Source organism: Lissotriton helveticus, chromosome 10 (assembly GCF_964261635.1).
Source record: "Lissotriton helveticus chromosome 10, aLisHel1.1, whole genome shotgun sequence".
Lineage (NCBI taxonomy): Eukaryota > Metazoa > Chordata > Amphibia > Caudata > Salamandridae > Lissotriton > Lissotriton helveticus.
In genome coordinates this window covers 1,030,286,009-1,030,307,350 of record NC_136071.1, presented here as the reverse complement: position 1 = coordinate 1,030,307,350, position 21,342 = coordinate 1,030,286,009, and positions in this window count along the sequence as shown.

Genomic DNA, 21,342 nt, shown 5'->3' with positions numbered 1-21,342 from the left:
CATCATATATTTGCAAAAAAATGCCCAGACTGCAACAGAGATCGCAGTGGTGAACGAAACGGTGTATTCCCATGGCTTTTCGCTAAATAAAAGATTAGGCTATCGACATAAAATACCCAGTATGAATAATGCGTCATATTAACATGTAGAGACTATTTTCACTTAAAATGTAGACCCCAGCTCTTGGCTGACGTCTGAACTGTTATACAAAGATTTGCGAGTCTAGAATGGCATATACGCAATTTGCATGCTACATCCTGACCAGGGTCCTGCTTTTTAGCTCTAGAGCTTATGAGACGGACATGACCAGCATGGGCATAGTTTGCGGTACTCTTGTCACCTCTTTCCTGAGGGAAACGGGATGGTGTAAAGAAAAAACCAGGGCATAGACCAATCTATAACAGCAAAGGTATTAGGTTCAGGAGCTGGGTGGGTCAAACATTTAATAAGTGTCCAACGTAGTCTTAATAATCTGCCAAGAAATTCTCTGAGAGGTCTCAGTCCGTACGAACTATTGTTTGGGACTAGAATGTTAATCCAGGACCTTGATAGTCAAACTTCAGTGGTTAAAGAAAAATGCTTTGATATCAAAGATCGTTTGGCTATTTTACAGGACTTAAACGAAACAAGAAAAGACCTGAGCAACATAAAGTTGAAACAGCAGCCAATAACCACTGAAGAGAAACCACCTGTCCCAGCAAGGCCTGTCTGGATTCCAAAAATCGGGGATCTGGTCAGAGAAAAGATCGCGGTGAAGAATGAATTTGGGCCTTCTTACAGAAAAGCAGTTCCTGTCTTGTCTGTCAACGGGACAAGACCAGTAGTACTACCGCCCCTTGCTGGTAAAAAGGAGAACCGAGTTGTATCCATCGACCTGGTTAAACCACAATCATGTGGCCGATAACAAGTAGTAGGCCAAGTGGACTCCCAAGAAGTAGCAGAACACCAAAGTTTGCTACAAACACAGAGGTTCAAACTGAAAGACTAATCACAATTGATAAACCTACAGTAAAACAACAAGGACTATGCAACAAAGCCATGGAACTTAAACCTCTTGAAACCCAAATTAAAAAATATTAAATCAAGAAACACCAGTCTATAATGATGTAACCACAGACTATGCTAATGAAACAAAGAAAATTCCAAAAACGAAAAGGAATCCAGAAGCAATTGAAACAATTAACAGAACAGCATCAGGCTACTTCATCAACTTCGATGATTTTTCTGAAGATCTGAGTGAACCAGAGGAACAGCGGACAACAAAAACTTTTAAAGATAAAGCAAAGGAACTCTTTCATCAACTAAAAGAAACCTATCTGATTTCTCCATGGATTGAACTTTGGGTGGCACTAGGAGTATTCATCCTCATACTTTGGCTCATCATGGTACTATGCTTGGGACATTTCATTGAGGGAAAATATACTATAATGGACACAGCAAGTCAGAACATCAACTTGGTCCTGAAACCACACAAGTCTTCACACATCGAGAAAAGAGAACTTTCTTCAGTAAATTTCACAGCCAATCCTATACCCGGTGGGGTAGCATAGGACGAAACTGATTACGAAATATATGGTCCGGTTGAGCTCCTGAAGTATCCTCATCAATTCAAGATTTCATTAAGTGACTTTGTAAAACCAAGCACATTTGCTGATGATTGGGACTTTGAAAGTTTTAATGATATGATGTCTGATCTAGTAATGTCAGCTAAATTTACAGAACATGATTATTTGCAAGGTTCATCTAATTATGATCAAATGTTTTGTTACAACCATTATGGTAACCATTATCTGCAGAAATCTACTCAACCTAGAAATGTTTTAAAATTTAACCAATGGGAACATTGTGCAACTCCACCAAAAGGCAGTTCAAAAACATTTTTTGACAAATATTCATACTTTTCAGGGTTCAACACTAGTAATGCAGAATCATTTTATTTCAAATTGTTAAATAAGACAGGAGTGAAAACCATACTTACAAACACAAAATTGATATATTCATGCTCATTCTTTGAAAAAATTAATACATTCGGTTTTGATTTCTGGAACAATAACATTGAAACGAAAACGATCTGGGGCACAAAAGATTGGCAAGTGCAAGGTATAGAATCATTATTTAGAGCCTGCTTGATCCCAGAACAAATTATATTTTTGAATGATACAATTCAACAGACATCCTGTCTTGGCCTAGCCAAGATTAAAGACTTAAACAAACCGTCTATTCCAAAACCAACACCTAACAGTAATAGCACTACGGAGGTTGAGATAGACGTATCCCATATTTTAAACCAAAACAGAACACATCCTGATTGGAAGAAATGGTTGATCTGGCCCACAGACACAAATAACTGTCAAGACAGATTCCTGAACAAAATACAGGGGTTCACATTGACCAGGCCAGACCCAAGATACTCCCAGAGACAACATCCAGGGATTGTAACTACTTATAGTGTGGGTATTGACAATGTCAGAACGACCTGTCATTGAATGGATAATACATGGGATAATAAATATTCCGATAACAACTTTCCAGTTTCAATACTGCCAAAAATATATACAGGCAGGCCAGTATGAAAGGTTGGGTAAAGGATACATTAAGTCCACATGGAACTTGTCCTATACACACACATATGTCAGTAACAACGGACAGAGTGTATTCCTTAGTGGTAATAATTGTGAAAAATCACTAAGTGGCATACTTCTGTGTCAGGGTATTAGTTTGCATGGGGCCTGTGAAGGGACTTCAAATAACCTTTCATGTCACCAGTTAGGCACACCTGCAACACAAATAGAACCATTCTTTAGAAGACTTTCGAACGGGAGTTACATTCTAATTGTAGATCACAGATGTTGTGGCTTGCTGCCAGGAAAACCTTATCTCGTACGCGTGACTTCCAGGGTCATGTGCTGTGAAAGAGTATTGTTCCCGAATGATGCTCCAGACAGGGAGGGAAGGTTATGGCCCAGTTTAAAAATCTCTTCTATTCGAATTGATACTTTAAGCAGAATGAAGACTGTGCTCCTACAGACGCCAACCCAGTTGACGTCATCAAAAGAAACGTATGATCTCCGAGTTGCAAGGACAACGGCAGAGATTCATTAATGTTATCAACAAATTGCCCCCTACACTTCACAGAAATGCTGAACGAAATCTTAAATATTTCTGATACAAGTGGTATCGCGAGTGTATTTAAGACAGTTTTTTCAGGCGTTTTAACCCCATTCAAAGCGATCCTGGGTATTTTTCCAAATTTCGTCCATTCCATCTTTGGCGGACTTCCACTCCTGTTGGGAATCTTAGCAGGCATTTTATTCTTGCTACTATTGCTTCGTTATGGCAAGCCATGTCACAGACAAGACTCCAGCTACAATGGAAGAAACAATCCTAGCTATCCGCTACCGGGACCGCATAACTAAAGTCCTTGGCTTAGCCCGGCTACGAGATCTAAATATGACCTGGTTTCTTTCATTCAGACCCATCTGGCAGAATTGTGTTATGCCTGTATTAAGATGCATGCTATGCGGCGAAGAATGCGTGTTGGACACCTGTCTTACACTACAATCAGACGTACCATTGGATGCAGATACTTTGTTGGGTCCGGTAAAGGCTCATACATTGTGCTGTCCCCAGCGGCTACCTATCCTGATGACGGCATTCGTGGAAACTTCACCACTGCGATTGAAGGGTAGTGAAGTACCTGATGAAAGCAGCATCGACCAGGTACGACCTTCTGTAAGCAGTTCTGATCAAACCATCAGTGAAAGCAATCATGCGCGTGACTGCATGGTAGCGACATTTTCTAACCTAGTCGAACTCTCACCAGAAGCTGTAGACTGTTTTTTCGAGAATCTGTCTGAAATGATGTTTTCACCGGAACAGAGAGAATGATTTTAAACAAACTTGCACACGGCGTTCCCTGAACTCTGAATTTGGCCTTCAGTCTTTTGAAAACAAAGTGACTGTGAACTATTTTTTCTCTTCTCCCCTGAATAGCGAAAACCTTTTTCCAATTCCAAAATATTTACCTTTTTGGCACTTATCTTCTGGTTAAAGTAAAACTATTCTTAGAGAACAGAACTTCTATTCTTAGGAATACTAGAGACAGTACATTACCTCAACCTCTAGTTTATATGCAATTAATTGTGTTTATATGTGATGAGATGGTCTTGCAATTTTTTTTCTGTATCAAGAGCCATTTCATGTGTAATTTCGCAAATCATTCATGCCGATATAAAATGTGCATCTCCTCATTGAATGATTATACTGCTTGAATGCATACAGTACCTATACTCATTTCGTGCATTTCGCATACACCATTTTTCAAATACGAAAATGTTTTTGGGGTGGTTCGGTATACACATGCACTGTTAGTTATGTTTACTATTGCTTAGGTTAGTAAATATGTACATAAATTCGTGGAGTGGGTGTAGTGTGTTTATCTAGGTACCTATATTGATACTCCTATTTCTGACCCTTGTCCGGTTATTAATTCACTAATGTCCATACAACGGCACAGAAACCCGTCTTCAGATTAGGTCATAGCGCATGCTGTCACATTAAGCAAGCACTATCCCTTCAGCCCCCTAGAGAAGCACACCGAGTTCTCAAAACAAATCAAACCTCCAACAGACCTGGGAAATCCCCGCGACCATTGTTTTGATTTCGCTCGAGAACTCCTGCAAAGAATGTAAGAACGACCAGTCCTTATGACATTCTTGCTGACGTCTTATGTCCATCCTTACGTCAAACACGGCACCTTTCAGGTATAAATATACCGACGTTGCCCTGAGCTAAGACACAGTGGTGACGAGCTTGGAGCAGCGCTACTTGCCGGAGAGCCCAGCTGATGCAGAAAAGCCCACGGACGCTGCCCCTCCCTTTTTGACGCGCTGAGAGAGACGCTGCCTTTTCTCCTGCCGAGAAATCCAGCCTCCGGCGTTTCCAGCCGCCCTCGCGGGTAACTGGGATATCGAGTCCTGAGACAGAGATACCAACCCTCCAGCCTTCTAAATCCCAGGTACTGAACTGACTAGACCTAGTTAACCACAGTCCTACGTCTATACTATTGAAGATATTATTCCAATGCGCAGAGCCTATTGGGAAAATAGGAACTACACTACACCAGGGGGTTGGGCCCTGTTTTATCTCATAAACAAGCTGATGGTGGTGAGGCCATCATTGCACATGCTTCAAGGTCTCTTACCTCTGCGGAGGAAATGTTTTCTCTCATTGAAAGGAAACTTTAGCTGTTGTTTGGGCTTTGGAACATTTTAGAGCTTTTGTTTGGGGTAAATAATGTCATATTAGAAGTGACTACAAACCTTTAGTCAATCTTCTTACCACTGATGGCATGATCAAAGCATCTGCACGCATTTCCAGGGTGTCTATGCATCTTCAAGATTTTATTTACAAAATATTTTATGTCCCTGGTAAAGACAATGTCTCGGCTGATATTTTTTGTCTAGGATGCCCTTAAAAATCAAAGAAATCATTTCTAATTCTCGGGATGATTTCCATATTGCTTTAGTTCATGATGATGGTATTCCTTTTATTCGCAAGTTTGGTTGGATTCTTATTCTGAAGATTCTGTTGTGCAAAAAGTTTTGTCTTTCATTAGCAATGGTTGGCCTTGCAAGAGTCTTTTAAATCCTAATTTAAGATGTTTTTGGGAAGTACGCAATTAACTTTTCTCTGCTGATGGCATTCTTTGGAGAGGGGATAAAGCTGTTCCTCATTCCAAGCTCAGAGACTCTATTCTCAAGTTGTGTCATGAGGGACATTGTGGCATTGTTAAAACCAAACAGACGATCAAAAATGATTTTTAGTGGCCAGGTCTAGATATTTCTGTGGAATGCATTGTCAGAAATTGTGTGAATTGTGCCAATGCTGACAAGTCTCTTAAAACTTTGCAACCTAACATGTCTACACCTTGTATTCCCAGTAGTCCTTGGGAAACCATTGCTGTTGACATCATGGGTTCTATTGGGAACAAGTCTAAGAACATTATTTCTGTTATTGACATATTTTCTAGGTGGCCTACCATCAAAGTTGTTGACAAAATTGACACAGATGCTGTATTATTTTTCTTGGACACCATGTTTACTGAGGAGGATCTTCCCACTCAGGTTATTACTGATAATGGTGTGCAATTAATTTCTCACAAATCTCAGTTTTGTTTTTTAATGACTAGGCATCAAGCATTGCACCACTTCTCTTTACAACCCCAGTGGCAATGGCATGATTGAGCATTTTAATAGAGTGCTCAAGGGCGCTATTCAATCTGTTGGTACTGAGGATAGTAAGTGGGAGTTGTGTGTCCTTAAAATTGTTTGGACTTACCGCACTAATTTTAATGACATGACTGGTTGTACCCCTTTTGAAATTATGAGAGGCAGGTTGGCCAGAACTAAAATCAGACCTGCATGGTTAGTTCCCAGCACTTCTTCCATCTTAGATTTGGAAGTTGTTAAACAAAATATCAAAAAGACACACTACAGGTACAAGTATTCTTTCCACTACAAAAGAGGTCCTAAAAATGACACCGGCGGGGGGCGTGGCCAAGGCGGCGATCATGGCGGACGCGCTCTGAAGAGCTCCGTCCCGCCGGTGCAAAATCCTGTTCCTTATCCTGCATTGCCCTACCTCACTACCGCCCTGAAGTGATGCCTGGCCGTTAGTAGCGCGGAGAACGCTCCGGTGGGGTCTCGGGAGCGCTAGCGGCGTCCAAGCCGAAGATCCGGGTCCCGCGGCTGGCGGGCCTGCGCCGCCGGGACCTCACGCCAGCCCGCGCCCGGCCGGAAGTGGCCCGACGCAGAGTGCAGCGAGGCGGAAGTCACCGGACCCCACATCTGGAGGCGGTCGGACCCGGAGCTGCACTAGGATCTGCCGGCGGTTGCTGTGGGGGTGCCCGCCATCTTCCTGAGGCTGACCTACCATCGGGGGCTGGGTAAGCCGCCGAATCTAGCGTGAGAAACTGCGGGGAGGGGGTGATATCCCTGACTGGGCCGGCTCTTACTCGGCGACCTAGTCGGGCCGCGGGAGCCTGGCGACCCAGAGGTGGTGGGGGCTCGTTTGTCCTTGCCGCTGTAGTCATCACTGCTCGAGCCCCCCCCCCTTGTGGGACTTGCTGACGGAGGGCTCCGGCGCGGTACTCATCGGACGCGGCTGCCCCCCAGTGCCTGGAATACTGAACGCTATACCCTGCGCGCTGGCGCTATTCCTGGGGCCGGTGGGCGCCACAGTGCCAACACCCTACTGAGAGGTTCGGCTATTCTTCTGAGAGGCCAGCGGAGACCAGGGGACTGTGTCCGGGGGCCCACGCCCGAGGTGAGGAAGAGGTGCACCCGACGCCCACGCGGCCGGCTTGGACTGCGTGCCTGTGCCAGGGGCCCACCATGACGAGGGGAGGCAACAGCGGCAACACTGCAAAACAAGGCCCTATCGACAAATTCACGGGGCCGAGCGGCGGAGCCGGGGCCGCAGGGGGCTCACAGGGACCAGGCCCGGACAACGCGGCCCTCATGGCTGCTATTACGCAGTCCAGAGACATGCTTGACGCAAAAATTGGGGCCGTGGGCGCCGATGTCACTCTGCTCAGACAGGATCTACGCAACGCGGTGGCCCGTATTACTGAAACCGAATCTCGAATCACTGAGGTTGAAGATGAGGTGGTAATCCTTAAGAAGAAGGTGGCTACCATGGAGGGCTTACAGAGAGGCCTCGCGCTCAGGGTCGAGGACGCAGAAGGTCGGGCCCGGAGGAACAACCTTCGCTTTGTAGGATTTCCGGAGGATAGTGAGAAGGGCGACATGGCGGACTTCCTGACCCGTTGGTTGGAGGGGTGGCTTCCCCCGGACTCCCTGTCGCGCTGCTTTGTGGTTGAGAGGGCGCATCGGGCACTGCTCCCGAAGCCACCCCTGGGTGCCCGTCCTCGGCCTGTGATCGCCAAGCTGCTCAATTATCACGACCGAGATGTCATACTGCGACAGGCGCGAGTGAAGGAGCCCCTGATGTTTGACAACCACAAGATCCTCGTCTTTCCTGATTATACTAGACTTGTGCAGCAACAAAGACAATCCTTCACTGCGGCAAAGGCGCGCCTGCGAGAACTGAAAATACAGTATGCCCTGCTTTACCCGGCGCGCCTCCGGGTGGTCTTCCAATCTCGGACACTATTCTTTAATTCCCCAGAGGAGGTCTTTGCTTGGACGGACGAGACGGTCAGCATTAGGGTGCATACTCCCCCGGGCAGAGACTCTGATTCTTCCTCTACAGGCGGACCCTCGAGGTCGCGCAGCAGAAGCAACTGGCGCTCGCGCTCCCAGAAGACTCAACCTTCCCGTCGTGGAGAAACCGGGGCGGCTGAGGAGGCAGACAAACCGTCATCGGCGCCTTGAGGTCCCGCGCTCCACCGCATAACCGGGCCGGGAGGCTCTGCTGACTTCTCGATGGAACATGGCTGCATTTGCCGAGACGATATTGCTCGTGTATTTCCATTTCCGTGTAGCATGTGTACATGGGGGTAGTGGGTTGGGTAATGCCTGTGAGAAGGCGGACGTACCCACGGAGGTGTTAGGTTAGTTGGGTAAGGGGTAGGTAAGTTTGAAGTGGGTAGTTGGTGGGGATCCATTGGGGTAGTAGGTACCTGGCCCCCCGTTGGGGGTTGGTGATACCCTATTCCGCGCCAGGTACTTCCATGTTGGCGAGGTATGGGGTGGGGGGGTGGTCGGGTAGTTGTGGGTTGGGGAGTTGGAGGGATGGGGGGGCTGTGGGGGGAAGGTTGGTGGGCAGGGGGGCGGGAGGGGATGTTGGGGAAACTAGGGTAACTTGTTCAGTCACAGTGTCTAATCGTGTCCGCTCAATATCATACGTGTGCGTGCGTTCTGTGGAATCCCGGGCCTTGCTGTACTTGCCCCCTGATGGCGGGTGACACTCACGACATTGACTCCCCGCTGGCGTCCTTGCGAGTTGTGAGCTGGAATGTAAGGGGTATGCTGGACAAAATCAAGAGAGGTGCGGTCTTGCGGCTGGGAAAGAAGGAAAGGGCAGATGTGCTACTCCTGCAGGAGACGCACCTCCTGGGGTCCAAGACTCTGAGCTTACAGCGCTATGGGTATAAGCAGGTATATCATGCTGGCTTTGTGCGAGGGTCGCGGGGGGTTGCGATCCTTGTCCATCGAAGACTGTCCTACTCTCACGAAACACAATGGGTAGACAGTCATGGTAGATATGTATTCATTAAAGGAAAGGTGGGGAGCGAAACTGTGGTCTTTGGTAGTGTGTATGCCCCACCTCCACTGCAGGGAGCTCTAGTAGAAAAGCTGTTTGATGTGTGGGCTGAAATCCCGACCGTGTTGGCGATAGTAGGTGGTGACTGGAATGACGTGATGGATGGGAGGCTGGATCGCCATAGGCCGGGAGGGGGCCGCCTAGCCGATACCCCTTCTAGACTGAATGGCATGGTGCAGGGGATGGGCTGGATTGATGCATGGAGGTATCAACATGCGCATAGCCGCGAATACACTTATGTTTCTGCAGTTCATGGGTCGTTCTCAAGACTCGACTACCTATTCATCCCTCAGAGCTGGATTGGGCGGGTGGCCTCCACTTCCATTCTCCCCCGCGGATTGTCCGATCACTCTCCGGTCCTGATGGACCTCCACCTAGACAGGAGACGACAGCCTTTCAGATGGCGCCTCTCCACCTGGCACTTGCAGCAAGTGGACTATCAGTCGCATATGAGGACCGCGATAGCCCGTTACTGGGATGAAAATGACAGGCCGGAAACGGATGCTGTGACCCTCTGGGAAGCCTTAAAACCTGTGCTTCGAGGGGTGGACATTGCCTGGTGTGCCGCGGCCCGAGTGGCCCGTAGGGAGGCAATCACTGACGCAGCGGATAGGGTCCGAGAACTGGAGGAGATGTGTACGTTTGGGAATGATGCCGCTGCTGTGGGACAGCTGCTCCTGCAGCAACAGTCGTACACCTCCTTGTTGATGGATGAGGCTCGCCAACTCTGGTTGGCTACACAAAGTAGGATCTATCAGTGGGGGGACAAATCCAGCGCTATGCTCTATAGGCTCTGCCAAACTGCGTTCCAGGCACACTCCCTGCCGGGCCTCTGTGATGAGGCGGGTGAAGCGGTGACGGCCCCGTCTGCTATTGCGGCTAGTTTCGCGCGCTATTACGAGTCCCAATATACTCCTCGGGAATCTATCTCAGCGGAGGACGTTGACAAATTCCTGGCAGATCTCCCACCGCGGGCGCTGTCGGATGAGGGGCGAACCAAGCTCGACCTTCCCCTATCGGCAGAGGAGCTGGGCACGGCGCTGGGAGAACTGAATACCGGCAAGGCCCCTGGGCCCAACGGCTTTCCCTGCGAGTTCATGAAGACGTTTCATCTCCAGCTGGGAACATACTATAGGCAAGCGTTAGAAGCGGCCAAGGATAGCGGTCGCCTTCCGGCAGATTGGCGACATGCTGAAGTTGTTGTGTTCTGTAAACCTGGAAGGTCTCCTACACAACATGAGTCTTACAGGCCGATCTCGCTCCTGAATGTGGAGGCGAAACTTCTGGCAAAGGCCTTGGCTAATCGTTTGCTCCCGTACATAGCAGACCTGGTCCATCCGGACCAGGCCGGATTCATGCCCGGCAGGGCGACGCGTCACAATATCAGATGGGCCCAGGTGGTGGTGGAGGCGGCTCGAGCGGCCGGGTTCCCGGCGGCGCTTCTGCTAGCAGACATCGACAGGGCGTTTGACTCCCTAAGTTGGGTCTACCTTTGTGCCCTCCTGTCTCGCCTGAACTTGGGACCCCGGTTTCTTTCCTACATACAACTGTTATATACAGACTTGACGGCGTCCGTGAGAGTGGCTGGGGCGGTGTCCAGCCCGTTCCCTATAGGCCGGGGCACACGCCAGGGCTGCCCCCTCTCGCCTTACCTCTTCGCCCTGGCGATGGAACCGCTTGCGGCCTGGGTGCGTGTGGACGCGCAACTGAGAGGTGTGGAATGGGTGGCGGGTCCGTCTGACAGAATAGCACTTTACGCCGACGACGTCCTGTTCTTTCTTACAGACTTGAATAGGTCCGGGCCGAGAGTCCTGGAAATTATGCGTGTCTTTGGTGAGGTGTCGGGCCTCTGCCTGAACCCGCGGAAGTCTACGCTGTGGACGCTGGGAGACTGTGTGGGTCTGGGGCCCTGGGCGGAGAGGTTGCAGAGAGCTACTGGAGGAATTAAATACCTGGGGATATTCCTGACGGACATCCCGGGGGTCTCATGGGCTCGTAATGTACTGCCTGTGTGGGATCGTGTACGTTCGGACATGATGACGTGGTCCAGAATGCCCTTGAATATCTACGGCCGCTCAGCCATATTTAAGATGGTGGCTCTCCCGCGCCTACTGTACCAGTTGCAGAATCATCCGTACCCTATACCACTGGCGTGGTTTCGCCAAGTGAACTCGGCGCTCGGCCAGTTCCTTTGGGCGGGTGGGGTGGCGAGAGTGGCACTTCGCACCTGTTTTCTTTCCACTTACTGCGGGGGGCTGGCCACATCGGACATTTTGTCTTATTACCAGGCATCCCACCTATTGATACTAAACGAATGGTGGTATGGGGATCGGAGTGATCCGGCCTATGCCCTTGAGCGATTCTTGATGGACCCGGACACGCTTCACACCATCTTGTATTCAGCGGCGACACGGAAGAAGCTTCCGGTGGTCACACAAGTGGTCTTTCGGGTGTGGCGCAGCGCGCTGCACCGCATGGGCTGGTGGAACAAATTGACGGGGGAAACTCCCCTCTGGCACAATGGGCGACTGCCGGCGTTGACATCCCTGAAGGGTTTTAGTGGCTGGGACGCAATAGGTATATCGGCCCTGGGTCATGTAATGAAAGGCACGGTTCTTAAGACGTTCCAAGCCCTGCAAGAGGAATATGATATGCCCCCAACACAGTTTTTTCGATATCTACAACTCCGACACGCCCTGTCTCCCTCCCTGGTCGGTCTCGACTCACTGCCCGAATTCAGCCCGCTGGAGGCCAAGGTCTTCATGGGTGAGTTGGGCACGAAGAAAATCTCCAGCATATACCAAACGTTAATTACGCATTGCTCCTCTTCTCTAGACACTCTGCGATCTGCTTGGGAGGGGGACATAGGAGACCTGGAGGAAGAGGACTGGAGGGAAGCCCTGGAAGCCCCGAGGGGGGCAGCGATAGCGGTTCGCCTGCGCTTTATCCAGTTCAAATACTTGCACAGGGCCTATTATACTAGAGAGAGGTTATGGAGGGCGGGCCTGATAGCCTCCCCTGATTGCTTGCGGTGTGGCAGTGCGATTGGAACCTTCGTACATACGGTGTGGGAGTGTGTTAAACTGGCGAGGTTCTGGTCTGGTGTCTGGGACTGTCTGTCTGAAGTGTTGGGGTGGGACCTTCCCCGCACACCGCAATTGGGCCTTTTGCATGTTATGGAACAAGTGGGGGGTAACATTTATAAGCGACACTTACTGCTTTTAGGCCTTACAGTGGCCAAACGTGATATCGCCCGAGCCTGGAAGGACACAAGATCTCCCCTGTTAGGGGTATGGAAAAGGGGATTAGACTTCTGTATGGGGCTGGAGCGTCCGGTGTTTGTAGCCAGGGGTTGCCCCCAAAAGCATTTTAAAATCTGGAAGAGATGGGCGGAATATAGAGGGTTGTGGCTGGAACCGCCGACAAGTCAGGATAGTGATGATGGACACCCGCTTGTGGATCTGGGGTGAACGGACTCACGCACAAACTTTGCTACTGCATTGAATTAACTATTGGACCACGCTGACACTGTGAGGGGTTAGGGGTGGGATCCGGGCGGGAGACTCTTAGGATGGGGGTTTGAGGGGAAAGGGAGTTTAGGGATGGGTGGACCTATTGAATACTGCTTGCATAGCTTGATGTTGATGATTACTGTTTACACACTATTTCTCTGGTGTTCAGGGAGTGGTGCCGTTTTTTTTTTGCTATGCTTCAACACCCGAAATAAAACTAATAAAATTTGTTTTGAAAAAAAAAAAATGACACCGGCATTGCCATTGGAACATTGGTAAAGGTTAAGAAACCCTGTATTGTGAAGAAGGGCATCAGTCAGTTTTTTGGTACCTTTGAAGTCACTAAAGTGTTGATAACTGCTGTTATGCTAAATGATGGTAAGGTTTGGAACCTCAAACGTATTGCTGTTCTCAAAGGTAACAAAGATCTTTATCTTGACTCTACTTCTCATGTAAAGGGCAATTGTTTGGATGATGTGGATTCTTCTTGTGGAGATCTGGTCATTTCTGGTGATAATTCTCCTTCTAGTTCTTCCCCTGTGGAAGCCTCATCCTCCAACATTGCTTCTACCGAGGTAATACGTGATGTACCATCTTCCTTAGGGAAAAGAGTCAAGAAGAAATCTTCATGGATGTCTGATTATATTTCTTGATTTCGATTTTTTGTTGTTGTATTTTGGGGAGAAGGTGTGTTGTGTTTAGGGTTTGTATTTTCCTTTGATTGCGCTATGTTTCTTTTTAAAAAAAAATATTTTTATTGGGATAGTGGAACAAGAAGGACATAGAAAATTCATACAAAGTTACAGATTATGAACATGATCATGGTTCTCTCATTAAAGTTAATATAGTTTACACTTAATCTGCAGTCAAACCATTCACATTGGGGGGATAGAAAGTTACATAATAAATCATATTCTAGCCGCCCTCCAGTTAGTAACCGGGGCCCATAATCGTTCCCCCATCTCGCGTTTCCTTCTTCCTTTCAATTCATAAAGGCAAGACTCTATATTGTGAATCCCCAACAGTCTGGAGAGCCACATCTGAAAGGACGGGGCAGTCACATCCCTCCAGCCTGCAGAAATCAGGATTCGAAGTACTGCAACTGATATAAACACTAAAGCCTCTTCATCCTTCCCCAGGCTCAATTTTGAATCTGTACCAAACAACATCAATGTCGGGGATAGGTCTATAGCATGGCCTAACAACCCCTCCCAAAATGTCATTATCTCGCTTTTGATGGAGTCAAGCCGATTACAAAGAAAAAACATATGTAGTAAGTCTGCTTGACCATCTTTACATCGGGGGGAGCTGTCATTTTCACTCAATCCCCAAGCATATAACTTAGCTGGTGTATGGTACAGGTTAAATATAGTTTTGTAATGTTGCGCCCGGAGATTGGATGCCCTGAATACCCGTTTATTCAGTAAAAGAGCGAGGTCCAAATCCACTTCAGGGTCCCCCAGTTTTGCAGCCCAGTTAGATTCAATCTTCTCTATATCATCCTGTATATTCTCCACAAGACAATTATAAACAATCTTGATCTTCTTGCAACCTCTTGCTAATATCTTGACCAGAGGGAAATCCACTGTGGAGGAAATCCTAGGTCTTATAGCCCCTATAGTTCGAGCCAATTGGCCGTATAAAAGCCAATGACTCCCTGGGATGCCATATCTATCCTGCAGTATCTCAAACCCCAAAATCTTGTCACCATCCAAGATATCTCCCAGGGTAATAATTCCCATTCTCTTCCATGTCAGCAAAGATACTAGAATTATATAAATGCAAATAAGGATTTAATCTTGGGACATTATAGAATTTCAGAATAGATTTCCAGGCCTGCCAAGCACCGGACAATGTCTTTAGGCGTGCTTTTTTATAAAACCTACGTTCTATCTCACACAGCAGCAATCCAGGTGCCTTACCACCCAACAACATCCTAAAAATTGGAGGTGGATTCTGTTCGTATAAAGGATTAATCCTTAAGTCAGCATCAGGCTGAACTAGAATAGACATTTGCAACAAGAGGCATGACCAATGATATAGCCTTAAGTTAGGGAGAGCCATCCCTCCCCTTTCCTGAGGAAGCGACATAAGATTAGTGGAGCGCCTGACCCTGCCATATTGCCAAACAAATCTAATGAAGATTGACTCCAAATTTTTCATTATTTTATCATCTATTAATAATGGAATAGCCCTAAACAGGTAGAGTACTCTCGGAAACATTGACATTTTTAATGCATTTACCCTTCCTATCAGGGAAAGATGCAGCACATCAATTCTCTTTAATTCTTTTTCAATGGACTTTATAAGAGGGAGATAATTCTCCTCATCTATTTTTTCTACCGATGCATTGATCTTAACTCCTAGGTATGTTGCAGAATACACAAATCTGTGATCAGATTTAATAATGTTCTTGGAGCATATGATTCAGAAAAGGGGGTGGTGATGAACAGAGTGTCTGAATTAAGCAGACCACTCTTACCCAGTCCAAAGATCAGGGCTTGATCCATCACGTTATTTAGCTCACTGCCCCATCCCAGCTCAGAACCTGGCTATATGCAAATTAGTCTGTCCCTGGCCCAGTGCATCATGGGAACAGGGCAGACCAAACTACCAAGCCAATTCTTCACCAGAAAGGAGACAAGCTTCCGGGGACCGGTTTCTGCCATTTCAGGCGTCGTCGGCCCGGCTTGCTTGAATCCTGATGGATCAAGCCCTAAAAACGGTGATGGATCAATCCCTGATCTTTGGACTGGGTAAGAGTGGTCTGCTTAATTCAGGCACTCTGTTCATCACCACCCCCTTTTCTGAATCATTTTGTCCACCATAAGCGTGGAAGGGTATACTCAGATGTGAGTCCCTTGCTCATTGCACCATCAGGATTCAAGCAAGCCGGGCCGACGACGCCTGAAATGGCAGAAACCGGTCCCCGGAAGCTTGTTTCCTTCCCAGTACAAGAATTGGCTTGGTAGTTTGGTTTGCCCTGTTCCCATCAAGCACTGGGACAGGAACAGACTAATTTGCATATAGCCAAGTTCTGAGCTGGGATGGTGCAGTGAGCTAAAAAACGGTGATGGATCAAGCCCTGATCTTTGGACTGGGTAAGAGTGGTCTGCTTAATTCAGGCACTCTGTTCATCACCACCCCCTTTTCTGAATCATTTTGTCCACCATAAGCGTGGAAGGGTATACTCAGATGTGAGTCCCTTGCTCATTGCACCATCAGGATTCAAGCAAGCCGGGCCGACGACGCCTGAAATGGCAGAAACCGGTCCCCGGAAGCTTGTTTCCTTCCCAGTACAAGAATTGGCTTGGTAGTTTGGTTTGCCCTGTTCCCATCATGCACTGGGACAGGAACAGACTAATTTGCATATAGCCAAGTTCTGAGCTGGGATGGTGCAGTGAGCTAAAAAACGGTGATGGATCAAGCCCTGATCTTTGGACTGGGTAAGAGTGGTCTGCTTAATTCAGGCACTCTGTTCATCACCACCCCCTTTTCTGAATCATTTTGTCCACCATAAGCGTGGAAGGGTATACTCGGATGTGAGTCCCTTGCTCATTGCACCATCAAGATTCAAGCAAGCCGGGCCGACGACGCCTGAAATGGCAGAAACCGGTCCCCGGAAGCTTGTTTCCTTCCCAGTACAAGAATTGGCTTGGTAGTTTGGTTTGCCCTGTTCCCATCATGCACTGGGACAGGAACAGACTAATTTGCATATAGCCAAGTTCTGAGCTGGGATGGTGCAGTGAGCTAAAAAACGGTGATGGATCAAGCCCTGATCTTTGGACTGGGTAAGAGTGGTCTGCTTAATTCAGGCACTCTGTTCATCACCACCCCCTTTTCTGAATCATTTTGTCCACCATAAGCGTGGAAGGGTATACTCGGATGTGAGTCCCTTGCTCATTGCACCATCAGGATTCAAGCAAGCCGGGCCGACAACGCCTGAAATGGCAGAAACCGGTCCCCGGAAGCTTGTTTCCTTCCCAGTACAAGAATTGGCTTGGTAGTTTGGTTTGCCCTGTTCCCATCATGCACTGGGACAGGAACAGACTAATTTGCATATAGCCAAGTTCTGAGCTGGGATGGTGCAGTGAGCTAAAAAACGGTGATGGATCAAGCCCTGATCTTTGGACTGGGTAAGAGTGGTCTGCTTAATTCAGGCACTCTGTTCATCACCACCCCCTTTTCTGAATCATTTTGTCCACCATAAGCGTGGAAGGGTATACTCAGATGTGAGTCCCTTGCTCATTGCACCATCAGGATTCAAGCAAGCCGGGCCGACGACGCCTGAAATGGCAGAAACCGGTCCCCGGAAGCTTGTTTCCTTCCCAGTACAAGAATTGGCTTGGTAGTTTGGTTTGCCCTGTTCCCATCATGCACTGGGACAGGAACAGACTAATTTGCATATAGCCAAGTTCTGAGCTGGGATGGTGCAGTGAGCTAAAAAACAGTGATGGATCAAGCCCTGATCTTTGGACTGGGTAAGAGTGGTCTGCTTAATTCAGGCACTCTGTTCATCACCACCCCCTTTTCTGAATCATTTTGTCCACCATAAGCGTGGAAGGGTATACTCAGATGTGAGTCCCTTGCTCATTGCACCATCAGGATTCAAGCAAGCCGGGCCGACGACGCCTGAAATGGCAGAAACCGGTCCCCGGAAGCTTGTTTCCTTCCCAGTACAAGAATTGGCTTGGTAGTTTGGTTTGCCCTGTTCCCATCATGCACTGGGACAGGAACAGACTAATTTGCATATAGCCAAGTTCTGAGCTGGGATGGTGCAGTGAGCTAAAAAACGGTGATGGATCAAGCCCTGATCTTTGGACTGGGTAAGAGTGGTCTGCTTAATTCAGGCACTCTGTTCATCACCACCCCCTTTTCTGAATCATTTTGTCCACCATAAGCGTGGAAGGGTATACTCAGATGTGAGTCCCTTGCTCATTGCACCATCAGGATTCAAGCAAGCCGGGCCGACGACGCCTGAAATGGCAGAAACCGGTCCCCGGAAGCTTGTTTCCTTCCCAGTACAAGAATTGGCTTGGTAGTTTGGTTTGCCCTGTTCCCATCATGCACTGGGACAGGAACAGACTAATTTGCATATAGCCAAGTTCTGAGCTGGGATGGTGCAGTGAGCTAAAAAACGGTGATGGATCAAGCCCTGATCTTTGGACTGGGTAAGAGTGGTCTGCTTAATTCAGGCACTCTGTTCATCACCACCCCCTTTTCTGAATCATTTTGTCCACCATAAGCGTGGAAGGGTATACTCAGATGTGAGTCCCTTGCTCATTGCACCATCAGGATTCAAGCAAGCCGGGCCGACGACGCCTGAAATGGCAGAAACCGGTCCCCGGAAGCTTGTTTCCTTCCCAGTACAAGAATTGGCTTGGTAGTTTGGTTTGCCCTGTTCCCATCATGCACTGGGACAGAAACAGACTAATTTGCATATAGCCAAGTTCTGAGCTGGGATGGTGCAGTGAGCTAAAAAACGGTGATGGATCAAGCCCTGATCTTTGGACTGGGTAAGAGTGGTCTGCTTAATTCAGGCACTCTGTTCATCACCACCCCCTTTTCTGAATCATTTTGTCCACCATAAGCGTGGAAGGGTATACTCAGATGTGAGTCCCTTGCTCATTGCACCATCAGGATTCAAGCAAGCCGGGCCGACGATGCCTGAAATGGCAGGAACCGGTCCCCGGAAGCTTGTTTCCTTCCCAGTACAAGAATTGGCTTGGTAGTTTGGTTTGCCCTGTTCCCATCATGCACTGGGACAGGAACAGACTAATTTGCATATAGCCAAGTTCTGAGCTGGGATGGTGCAGTGAGCTAAAAAACGGTGATGGATCAAGCCCTGATCTTTGGACTGGGTAAGAGTGGTCTGCTTAATTCAGGCACTCTGTTCATCACCACCCCCTTTTCTGAATCTTTCTATGTGTGCAGCACACTTAGAAAGAGCAAAAAACGAGGAGAAACTAATATTTTCTCCTTGTATTGCCATGCTAAGACCAGGTACTCCCTGGCATTCATTTTTGGCGCTGCCTCACCCTTTTAAATAGGGGGCAGAGTCAAGAAGCAATGGGTGTTGCGAAGGAACACCCACGACAACACCCAATGCATGTCCCTTAGCTGCAGAGGACTGCAGCGAAAAGGGGCATATTTACAAGGTAAAGTTAGGCCATGTTAAGTATGGGATATGGTGCTACACCACTGAAGCATAAAAAAAAATGGCGCTCCGGTAGCGAATGGGCCTAGTAAATATGCTCCTCTATATTCTTTTCAGTAGACGGTAAATTGTTGTCTGCTCCCTTGGAGATCCAGATCCTGGTGCCTGGTGCTTGGGGTCTCGGATCATGCTTCCGTTTTGCTGCACCTGTCCACAATATAGATTCTTAACTCTTTTATTCCAGATACTCACACTCAGACAAGCCCTGCGAGAATACATATATCTGAATGATACAGACTCTTTTTATGTGGGATGGAATCAAGGATGATGTTTGAGGTGTGAAGGGGAGAGGGCACTGCAATCCAAGGTTAAGGACCCTGGACAGTTCTTTGTGTTGGACCTGTCAACCGCCCCATCCCCCCCCCATCCCAACATAATGAAAGAAACAGTGAATACAGAAAACCGTTTACTACCAGTGCTTTATCATTCCACCAAAAATTCGGCTGCACCTTCGAGCAGGGCAACAATGCATCTGTTCCCCCAGATCATCAAACAGCACCAATCTGCAAGGTATCTTCGACCATTAAAAATGAACAATGCTGACCTTGTGAAAGAATCGAACTACGTTGCCAAGTTCTTCGCCTTTTACTCTGACCTCTTTGTAACTGAATTCAAAGCTTTCTTTAGCCACTTTGATTTTCTTAAAGCCAGTATGAACGAGAAGAGCCTATTGTAAGCACTTTTAAATAGGAAGCAGCTATGAAGTGTTTAAAAGCGAATGCGCCAGGCCCTATGCGTTATAATCGGAATTTTACTTGAAATTCCATCTTCTGATCATCTGAGACACATACAAAGCTCCTAGGATGGGAGATGCCCAGTCTTGTGTCTATCAACACTGAGAAAGCATTTGATAGAGTAGAATCAGCAGATCTGCTGTGTGCCCTCTAGATATTTGGCTTTGCTACTACACTGGGCTGTTGAATCCCAGCTTTCAGTGCAATGCCTTAGTGAAGAATCATTATTAGCCAGAATTTAGCACAGCCCCTACATTTAGGAAAGAGGCAGGAGACAAAGCTTGCCTCCTTTGACCTTGTTTTTTGCCCTGGCTCTGTAGCCTCTTGCATGTCACATGCGAGAAAATGAGACTATCAATGGAATCTCTATGGGAACAGAATTGAGCACATGTCTCTTGCAATCAGATGACATCCTGTTCATGCTTAGAGCTGCCCTGCATCCCAGAGATCACTAGACAGTTCTGCTCGATCTCCGACGATCAAATAGACATGAGCAGTAAACAGGCTCAGCAGTCCTGAAAGAGATACCAGTGCGAGGGACAACTTTGTTGGGATACTTGGGGGTTGATCTTGAATGCTTCCAGACGAGTGTTGTGAGGATGAAATTCGACCCACTGTGGGGGAAGATAGAAGATAATATCAACTTTCGGAAATCCTTGCAGTAATGCTGATCAGGCAAGCTCAATGAGGTGAATACTTACTGCTGAAACGAAGTGGTGATCTGCAGCTTAAGATTTAGAATCACGACAGCCTTTCATCCTCCAGAAAGTTAGTAAACCAAGTACCACAGATTGGGAAATAGTCGACCCTATTACTCACAAAGCGTAGAAATGGCAGACGTAAGCTGTGAAGCCCTAACTAAATTGAAAAAACAAGCTATTATTACACATTATTTCTCTGGCACAGATAAAATACTTCCTAGGCATGACCCCTCTACGAGACATCCCCAGATAGTTTAAAAAAACTGTCTTCGTTGACACAAACTGTATGTCGGGTACAGCTCTCACTACTTTTCAACAAGGGGTTCTGATAGACCCCTGCGGGCAATCTATGAGGATTTTATCCTGGTTCCCTTGAATACATTGCATTGGGTTACACAGACCCTACTTGATTTTGTATTGCGTTGTCATTACATTTAAAGAGTGCTTCCTATGAGACACTGAGTGCTTTCCAGTTGGGTGGCATGCTCCTCCTGGAGTGCCATGGACGAAAGACTGCGTCTGATATAGGTCCTATGTGGTAGTGTAGATGTTACGCGTGAAGAGCAGAGTTGTGATTTTCCGCTATATGTATCAAGCTATTTAGCATTCGCAAAGGCCGAAATTCTGCGAATTTCGGCCTTTGCGAATGCTAAATAGACAAATGGAATGTATCAAACAAGTTTGATGCAAAATAAGGATTAGCAAAATTTGCTAATCCTTATTTTGCGATTGCACTTAAGGAATTGCAAATTTTGCGATTCCTTAAATGCAATGTATCAAACAAATAAAATGCAAAAAATGCCATTAAGGAGTAGCAAATTACCACCAACTTCTAGTTGGTGGTAATTTGCGAATTCTTATCAAAAATCATTTTTGATAAAAACCAAAGG